General features: G+C 43.2%; 1 long non-coding RNA gene across 2 annotated transcripts in view; it reads right to left on the reverse strand.

Annotated features, from left to right (window-relative positions):
* Positions 1-313: 313 nt before the first annotated feature.
* Positions 314-9,175, reverse strand: part of LOC128422841 (uncharacterized) — a 10,093-nt gene continuing 1,231 nt past the window's right edge. Inside the window, exons 2-3 of one of the 2 annotated variants that reach the window (XR_008332608.1) lie at positions 2,427-2,513; positions 314-1,136 (exon numbers count right to left, since the gene is read on the reverse strand). This is a non-coding gene — a long non-coding RNA (uncharacterized LOC128422841). The remainder of the gene's footprint in view (positions 1,137-2,426; positions 2,514-9,175) is intronic. The other variant, XR_008332607.1, reaches the window with a different exon arrangement.

Genomic DNA, 9,175 nt, shown 5'->3' on the forward strand with positions numbered 1-9,175 from the left:
GAGCCTCAGCTTCAGGATCTGTCCTTCCAGTGAGCACTCAGGGCTGATTTCCTTAAGAATGGATACGTTTGATCTTCTTGCAGTCCATGGGACTCTCAAGAGTCTCCTCCAGCACCATAATTCAAAAGCATCAATTCTTCGGTGATCAGCCTTTTTTATGGTCCAGCTCTCACTTCCATACATCACTACTGGGAAAACCATGGCTTTAACTATACGGACCTTTGTTGGCAAGACAATCACACATAGGGGATCCATTTTACATAAAATAGATAACGCAACTAGATCTGTAAACTGCACATGAAAACTCATTAAATCCTGTTCCATAATGATCTTTATTCACTGCATGTGTGTTTCATTCATTCACTTCCAAAATGCAAGCACTCCCTTCACAAAGCTATGCTGTTATTTACAGTAGTAAATTATTCAGCCCAAGTTACTGTAAGCATTAAGTCATGCTAAAGTTCCCTCTAACACATCTGGTGTTATAATCTTGGTGAAGTTAACAGAAATACACATTTAATGGCTGCATTAAATACATTTCTTTTTTTAAAAAAATGGCAACGGAAAGCATATTATTTATTATATGTGTGACTGTCAACCTTGAGGACAAACCTGCCCTCTGGATACGTTAGAAATGAAATGAACTCTGTTGTGGGAAAGAAAGCGAATGGAAAGACTAGGAGCCTGGAGCAATGAGATGATCATCAGCAGAGACCGAGTCAACAATTCCCTACTTAGCTTTCAGAAGCCTGGTGTTCTCCTCGGTGTATGTATCCCGCTGATCTGCAACGGAGACATCATTCATGACCAAAATTACTGAACAGGGCAGCACAGCTTGTGTTGTGTGTGGATTCTGGTAGCACAAATGTTAGCATCTGAGAATAAAAGTCAGCAGAAGTTCTTTGTTTCTCTGAAGACTGATGATCTCAAAGGGCTGCGGATCTCAGAATCTTGTCATTCAAAAGCTCGAGTACTAATGCGCTGCCTGGATTATAATGGCCAACGCACCTCGACCTCCCCACAGAGACTCGCTCAGCTGAAAACAGTTTCTTTGAGATGCAAGGTTCCCCATTTCCATTTTTCCGCCTTTGTAACAGCTGTTGTCAGAATCATGGCTTCCAACCTGTCTTCACTTTCTATTTTCCCAGAGGGGCAAGAAAAATGTTTTAATTACACTTTTTTGTTGTTGTTGCAGCAGTAATAACAACAATAAAATAGATGGTTTGCTATGTGACCTCCATATATCAGCAGTGATTACTTAGGAAGTTAAAATAAGAGGGTCTTTCCAGTCCAGGCCTGCATAGAGTCCACATGAATTGGAACATGACAATGACACCTCGCTTCTTCCAGTCTTATTCCCAGCTTTTCCTGAAGATGGGGGGGGGGGGTCTGGGACCACTTGTAGGGATCAGTCTATTGCCTTTGTTCATTCACAATCCATTTCCGCATTAATGTGTACTTTTTGTGAAAAATGCACACACACCCTAAATTCGTATTTACATAGCTACAGTAATCACCAACCACATACAGTGGTACCTCGGGTTACAAACACTTGATGTTACAGACTCCTCTAACCCGGAAGTAGTACCTCGGGTTAAGAACTTTACCTCAGGATGAGAACAGAAATCGCGCAGCGGCGGCGTGGAGGCAGCGAGAGGCCCCATTAGCTAAAGTAGCTCAGGTTAAGAATGGTTTCAGGTTAAGAACGGACCTCTGGAACGAATTAAGTTCGTAACCAGAGGCACCATTGTATCATAGCTGTCAACTTACAGATTTGAAAATAAGGGACCAGCAGCCAAAATAAGGGACCTGCAGCCTCACCTGTTCCAGGCACTCCAGTCTTCCTGTCCTCCTGCAGTCTGGTCAAACTCATGCTGGTAGCTTCGAGAACACTGTCCAACCAACTTTGTAACCAGAGGTTCAACTGAATAGAATCTGAATCACATGCACCACAAGGTCTATGCAGCCTCAACTTAAGATGGCTCCCGGCCTGGCTTTGCACTGCAAAGTTTGCAGCAGCACGTGCAACAAAATGGCGTCCAGCATTCAAAAAACCCCTCAGCTTGCATTAACTAGCCACACACAAGGCATGCAAGCTCCACCATCCAGTCGTTCTTAGACTTCTTATTGGGTGAGCAACACAGCCAAGCAACACAGTTGGAGCCTCCCTCCTCCCTGGCCGGCAGGGAGGGAGGGAGAGGAGCTGCTTTCTTTGAAATTTAAGGGACATCATTTAAGGGACATCCACCAATAAGGGACAGCAGCGGGACATGGCGCTGGAATAAGGGACTGTCCCTTCAAATAAGGGACACTTGACAGCTATGCATTGTATTGAAAAGCACATTTTATCTCAGTACTCACATTATAGGTGGAATTTGACCTAGTGCTAAGTAGATGATTTCATAAGTACAAGTATTGCTGCTTACCTGATTGAAATATATATCTCCCCCTCCTCCTGTTCTGGGGGGTCTCCCAGTTTTCCAGAGCAGATTTGGGGGAGGTACAGAGGTTGCCTGGGGAGGAGAAGCAGGGGTCCTTGTGCTGATTTACACTAGCAGACCAGGTCACTTAAATCTGGCTCAGAAAAAGTATTTTTTCCCCTAAATGCACCCACTCAAAAATATATTTTTGCTCTTTTTTGTGCTGAGAACTATACATATGGCAAACTTTGGAGCAGTGTGGATTCCACATAATAGTTATGCTGCAATCTGCCTGCCCCTCTTCTGGAAGTTGTTGTTGTTGTTTTAAAACCTATTTAAACAGGTAAGCGATATTTAATGCCGAGAAAGCTGATCAGATTCCCTGTCACAAGAGCAACATGTGGAACTTAAAAACAAATCGCTTGACTTTTACGGAAACAGGATTACAGTGGTACCTCAGTTTTTGAACGTAACCCGTTCCGGAAGATCGTTCGAGTTCTGAAACGTTTGAAAACCGAAAACTCAACAACCGACAGCTAGGCCTCAGGATCTTGCACTCAGCGGAAGCCGTGTGGCGTGTTCGACTTCCGAGGCGTGTTCGAAAACCAAATTTCAAAAGATCTGTCCTGTAGAAACATGAATTGTCCCTTTCCCAACAGGTTTCAAGTGGCTGGGTGCCAGGTTCAGGGTGCTTCATGCCAGAGAGAGCATTAAACCAGAGCCTTATAGAGAGTGATTAGCTAACATCTTTTTAATGATGAATTAATGAGCAGTAAACGCATTCTAATTCCAATATGTACAGAGCCTTGTGTTTAAAAGCGCATGTTCAACAAGAGAGGTTCGGTGTCCTTTGTTAGGCTGGTAAAGGTTGGGTAAAGGTTGGGTTGCAAGCGCCCAACACTGAGTTGTTTGTCCAAGGTTAACTACACATGGGAAAGAAAAAAATTACTCACAAATTCAAAGGAACAAAGTATATTCTGCGAAGTTTTAAAAGACAGTCAAGGGACCACAATGCCCAAGTACTAAAAAGGGACAAATAATAATAATGTTTCGGTATTGTGTGAGCATCATTTGGAAGTAAGCTGTGGCCATAATAAAACGATACTATTGATCATAAGAAAAATATTATGCTCTTATGAATCATAAGAGAAATCCCCACCTTAATTGCCAGGGAACCCCACATTGGTAAGTATATAAAAATGCAATAAGGACGACATCAATAATCATCAGAGTAACCCTAGCATTCCAAGTGTGAGTGATTAATTATACTGTAATTAACTTTTAATTAACTTTACTCTGCTTTACTTATTTTAGAAAATTAAATAAACTTCATTTTATTACACATGCTAAACCAAGGACAGAAGCTAGAATTCTTTTCTAATTAAAAGAAGCAATCTGGTAAAACTGTGTGTAAAGCATAATGAAACGTTTCTCCACGACTGGAGCTGCTGCTTATGTTCTAAAGCACTTCTCATTGATTTTGCCTCAAGTAATCCTCGTTTTTAAGGCATTGTAGTCCTATCTAATGTTTTTTCATGGGCTAGTCTTATCCACATAAAAAGTTGACGTTTGTGTGTGTGCTTTGATGGGAATGTAAGTTGAGCAGTTAATGTGCATAACAACTGGTCATTGTGCACATTCACCGGGCCCCATGGAGAATGTGCACATAATCCTTCCACGAAGAGGGAATTGTGCACATTTTCCACTCAATATACATAATTCCCAAGAGGCCTTCGGAAATGTACATATCTCAACGACATTTGTACGTTCTCTGGGCAATATGCACATTCCTCAGTCAGTTTGCATAGTCTCCAAGAGAAAAGTTCTTGTTGTCTTCTTTCTTGTTGAGAAGTGTGCAATCTGCACACCCAGGGCTACTTCTGGTCCACTGCTTTATCTTACATAGTCCACAACATGTTCTCCTGCTGTCAGGAGGGTGCTGTCAACAGCTCACTGGGCTAACTGCCTAGCGAAATCAGAGACGCAGAGAGCGTCTTTCAGTTCTTCTATTTAAATCAACAGAAATACATGGAGAGCATGGAATTTGCTCCTTCTATCTTGAGCCATTCCTCAAAGTGCCCACCGCTCAGGGGCACATTCGTTGTTACAGCAAGAAATGAAAGGGAATATCAAGTTGTTGCATAAATTGATGGGTGTTGCAGCTCACTACATGAACCTCTACTTGATGAGAGGATACATCCACATTTTGCATATCTACTCTGAACCCACTGCTTCCTGGTTCCTGAATCCTGCTATTTATGCCATGTCGCAGGCATTTCCATTACACACACATGGACGAAGCTACAAAACTTTCATATATAGATATGATTCTTTCTCATAAGTACCTGCAAGGCAAGCCGCTAGGCTAGTGCTTCTGTAGCAATGGCTTATAATTTAGAGATATTCCCTTATTTGGGACATTAGTCCACCATTTCTTAGAAGCTGGTAATTGGCTGAAATGCCTCAAAGTCACACAAACGGGTCTGGGAGCCAAGGAAGGCCTGAACCTGCTATACAAACTGTTGAGTTTTATGCCAGCCCTGTTCTGTCATTTATATTTAAAGGCCCCAAATCATTAAAGCTCTAGTTTGGTAGCCTCTCCACCAGACAGAGAATAGGCTGCTTGCTATCTGAACATCAGTAAACCTACCCTTTCTCTCACCATTCCCCCCCCCTCAGGATCATTTACTGAACATTATCCTCTTCCCTTCTACATTTTCCTTAGTATATGAGTAGTTGTTATGACAATCCTACCATCTCCCCGATAACATTTTTTTCCACTGCCCATTTCCTTATGAGCAGGCCCAAATATCTAGCCTAAACATTATCTTTCTTATCTTCAATTCACTGCACCATGTCTTTCCATCTCCCGAAGCTGTGAATAACTTTTCCCTGCATTTATGCAGTTTCTTGGAAAGTATTTATAGGCTTTTACCATGTCCTCAATGAATCTTCCCTAGTCTAGACTATATAAATGTAGATTCCTCAATCTCGTCTCGTATATCTTATCTCTCCAGCCGTCTATCTGTTCTGTTGAGCTCACGCTCAGTCCGGTCCCATTAATTTGCCAGATGCACATCTGGGAGAGGCTGGGAAAGCTATTATGCATGAACCGCTGTCACTCAACAGGGTTCACAAAGGCAGCTGAGGCTCATGGGAGGAGCTAGTGCAGCTATCTTCTTTGTCACTCCCCAGGACTCTCCTGGGACTTTGAATGTGTAATAATGGGTTGTGCTTAACAGCTAGGCCACACTCTGCTTCACCAGTCTCCTGGTTCCTGTCTATAGCAACCTTCTCCAACCTGTTGTCCTCCAGATATTTGGACTACAATCCACATAAACCTAAGGCAGCATGGCCAATGGTCAGAGATGATGGGAGTTGTAGTCCAAAACACTTAGAGGGTGCTGGGCAGGAGAAAGGAAGGTGAAAGGAAATGATATACAGTGGTACCTCAGGTTACAGACTCCGCTAACCCAGAAATAGTACCTCGGGTTAAGAACTTTGCTTCAGTATGAGAACAGAAATTGGGCTCCGGCGGCACGGCAGCAACAGGAGGCCCCATTAGCTAAAGTGGTGCTTCAGGTTAAGAACAGTTTCAGGTTAAGAACAGACCTCCGGAACGAATTAAGTACTTAACCCGAGGTACCACTGTATACCTTTAAGGATTCTGTCCTCCATTTTTGAATAACGGCGCAGTGATCCTCATAAAGGAGAGGCAGGGGACCCATTTCAGCCATGCACTGAGTACCTTAAACCATTAGAAAAGCATAGCCAAAGGATAGCCCTCCAGATCTTGCTGGACTACAACTCCCATCATCCTAGATTGGCCATGCTGGATGGGGCTGAAGGCCATCACTTTGATTATCCTTGAATAATAATAATATGCCGTCTGTCTGACTGGGTTTCCCCAGCCACTCTGGGCAGCTCCCGAAAGAATATTAAAAACACAATAAAACATCAAACATTAAAAACTTTCCTATACAGGACAACCTTCTAAAAGTCAGATAGTTGTTTACTTCCTTGACATCTGATGGGAGGGCGTTCCACAGGGCAGGCACAACTACTGAGAAGGCCCTCTGCCTGGTTCCCTGTAACTTCACTTCTCATAGAAAGGGAGCTGCCAGAAGGCCCTCGGAGCTGGGCCTCAGTGTCTGGGCTGAACGATGGAGCTGGAGATGTTCCTTCAGGTATACTGAAGGACTACTTAGAGCCTTAACGCACAAAAGTATTTCCTGACCACTGTAGAAATCCCAGTTTGTGTGGCAGCATATTAAGGTGTCCACTGAGAAGACACAAGAAGTCTAAATATGGTCCTTCATACTTTATAGTCCTGACTAAGACAATTATACCAGTTCTTAATATCAGGGGTACCTACTCCCGCTTTGGGGGCCTGACCCTGCCGATCGACTCCCACAAGCATTTTTCCCTTTCTCCTAAATAACCTTCTCTCCCCAAATTTGGAGAACAGCAGCAAAAAAGGGGGGGAGAAACTGAGAAAAGTAACCAGCACTGAGGTTAGCAGAACGCATGGCTCCTCCCCAGTCAATCATCTGGTGGGCAGAGACAGGAGGAGACTACTGCCCTCTTTAGCAGATCTGCATGAATTGACTGCCTACCTGTTGGTTTGTGTTTTCTACCTGTGCACATGAGAATCTTTACCACAGCCACCACTGGGCTGTGGCCCTCAGAGCTTTGCTGAAGAGTGAATGGGACCCTCAAGCCAAACTTGTTTCTCCACTCCTGCTTAAGACGAATATGGATATGCAGATGGAATTTGCTTGCATGGTCAAGAAATGTGTATTAAGAAAACATTGCTGTTGGGTGGGCATGGAACCCAACAAACATTTCTGACCCAAAGGCCCATACAGTGGTACCTCGAGTTACATACGCTTCAGGTTACAGACGCTTCAGGTTACAGACTCCGCTAACCCAGAAATATCACCTCGGGTTAAGAACTTTGCTTCAGGATGAGAACAGAAATTGTGCTCTGGCGGCGCGGCGGCAGCTGGAGGCCCCATTAGCTAAAGTGGTGCTTCAGGTTAAGAACAGTTTCCGGTTAAGTACGGACCTCCAGAACGAATTAAGTACTTAACCCGAGGTACCACTGTATAAATATTTGTTCTTTCCCCCCAAAGTGAGTGATGATTCAGTTCTCCTCCCCTCAGGCCAGCAAGGGTGTGATTAGTCCCCACCCCCCATTAGATGCTGAATAGCTGAGGAAAGGCCATATAAAGAAGATCGTATGTCTTCATTTTGTTGCTCTGTCCAACACATGGATGCAATTGTAGTCACACAGCAGGCCATCAGCTTGGTCTCTAAATATATTTAGCAAAGCACAAGTTGGCGTAAACTGGAACCACGTGCAGTTGCTTTCAACAAGATCTGCTTCAAAAGAATTTTCAGCACCTCGCAGGTATGTGAGTAAGGGAGACTATATTCTCAATAACCTTTTCTTTCGGAAGAATCCTTCAGCACCATATTTGAGGCATGACACTGTGGCGAATCCTTCCTGAAAATAACGGGACCTCTGTGAAAACGGTCTAAACTTTAAAAGAATGTATTCAAGTGCATTTGACTCAGAGTGGCCCCACTGAAATTAATGGGCCCAAGTGAGTCATGGTCATCAATTTCAGGGGGTATACTTTGAGTAGAACTAATTTTGGCTGCAACCCACTTTATCTAGATTTTAAAATAGCTCTTGTGTCATTCAGTAACCTCCATCCCAAATCTATTATTATTATTATTATTATTATTATTATTATTATTATTATTACTACTACTACTATTACTATTACTATTACTATTACTATTACTATTATTTGCCACCCATCTAACTGGTTTGCCCGAGCCAACAAAATATTAAAAACACAATAAAACACCCACCATTAAAATATAGTTTCTCCTCCTCCTCCTATTATTATTATTATTAGAATTTATATACCACCCTATACCCGGGGGTCTCAGGGCAGTTCACAGAATAAAATCAATATATAAAACCACAAAATACATAATAAAAATAAAAACAACATCCCAATAGCCCCCCCCCAAAGAAAACACATTTTAAAAGGGCATGGGATGTAAATCAGATCAACTAAAGGCCTGGTTTAAAAGGCCTTTTCTCCTTCTCCTACTTGCCTCCATCAATTAAAAAATATTGTTCTTAATAATAACCATAGCCTGCATTTCCTCAAAGGAACTTGTTTGTTACTCTCCTCATTTTGTCCTCACAACAACCGTGGGAGATAGGCTGGGTTGAGAGAACATCCCTATTTTCATTGGAGAGATGTTGGAAGGTGTGGTATATGGGGCAGCACACCTCACTCCAAAGACTCTCAGAGCTCTTGAGAGGGGCAGAGAGAAAGTGGGAAGAAAGCAAGGGAGGTGGCAGGAAGGAAAGACTTGAGGGAGGCCAGACACCTTACTTTCCTCTCCTTGCTAACATGCTGGTCGGGCTGAGGTGCCCCCTGTTAACCATAGAGCAAAGAAAAACTGCAGCGGCCCCAACCCTGACTGTCTGTTGCGCACACCCAGGAGGCTTTTCCTCACAGTTGGAGGCATACTGCTTTAGAGGAGGAGACCAGCATATGAGGGAGAATGTGATTATATACATATAATGGGAAAGGGACTGAACACAGGCAGAGGAATACCTTTGCCGACTTTGAAAAGTCAACCTGTAGGGCAAGAGACAGGTCTAACAAATCGAGATGTGATGGTAAATGGTGTGCTGGATTTCCACGACATCTCGAGGCAGCAGG

This window comes from Podarcis raffonei, chromosome 10, assembly GCF_027172205.1.
Source record: "Podarcis raffonei isolate rPodRaf1 chromosome 10, rPodRaf1.pri, whole genome shotgun sequence".
Taxonomy (NCBI): domain Eukaryota; kingdom Metazoa; phylum Chordata; class Lepidosauria; order Squamata; family Lacertidae; genus Podarcis; species Podarcis raffonei.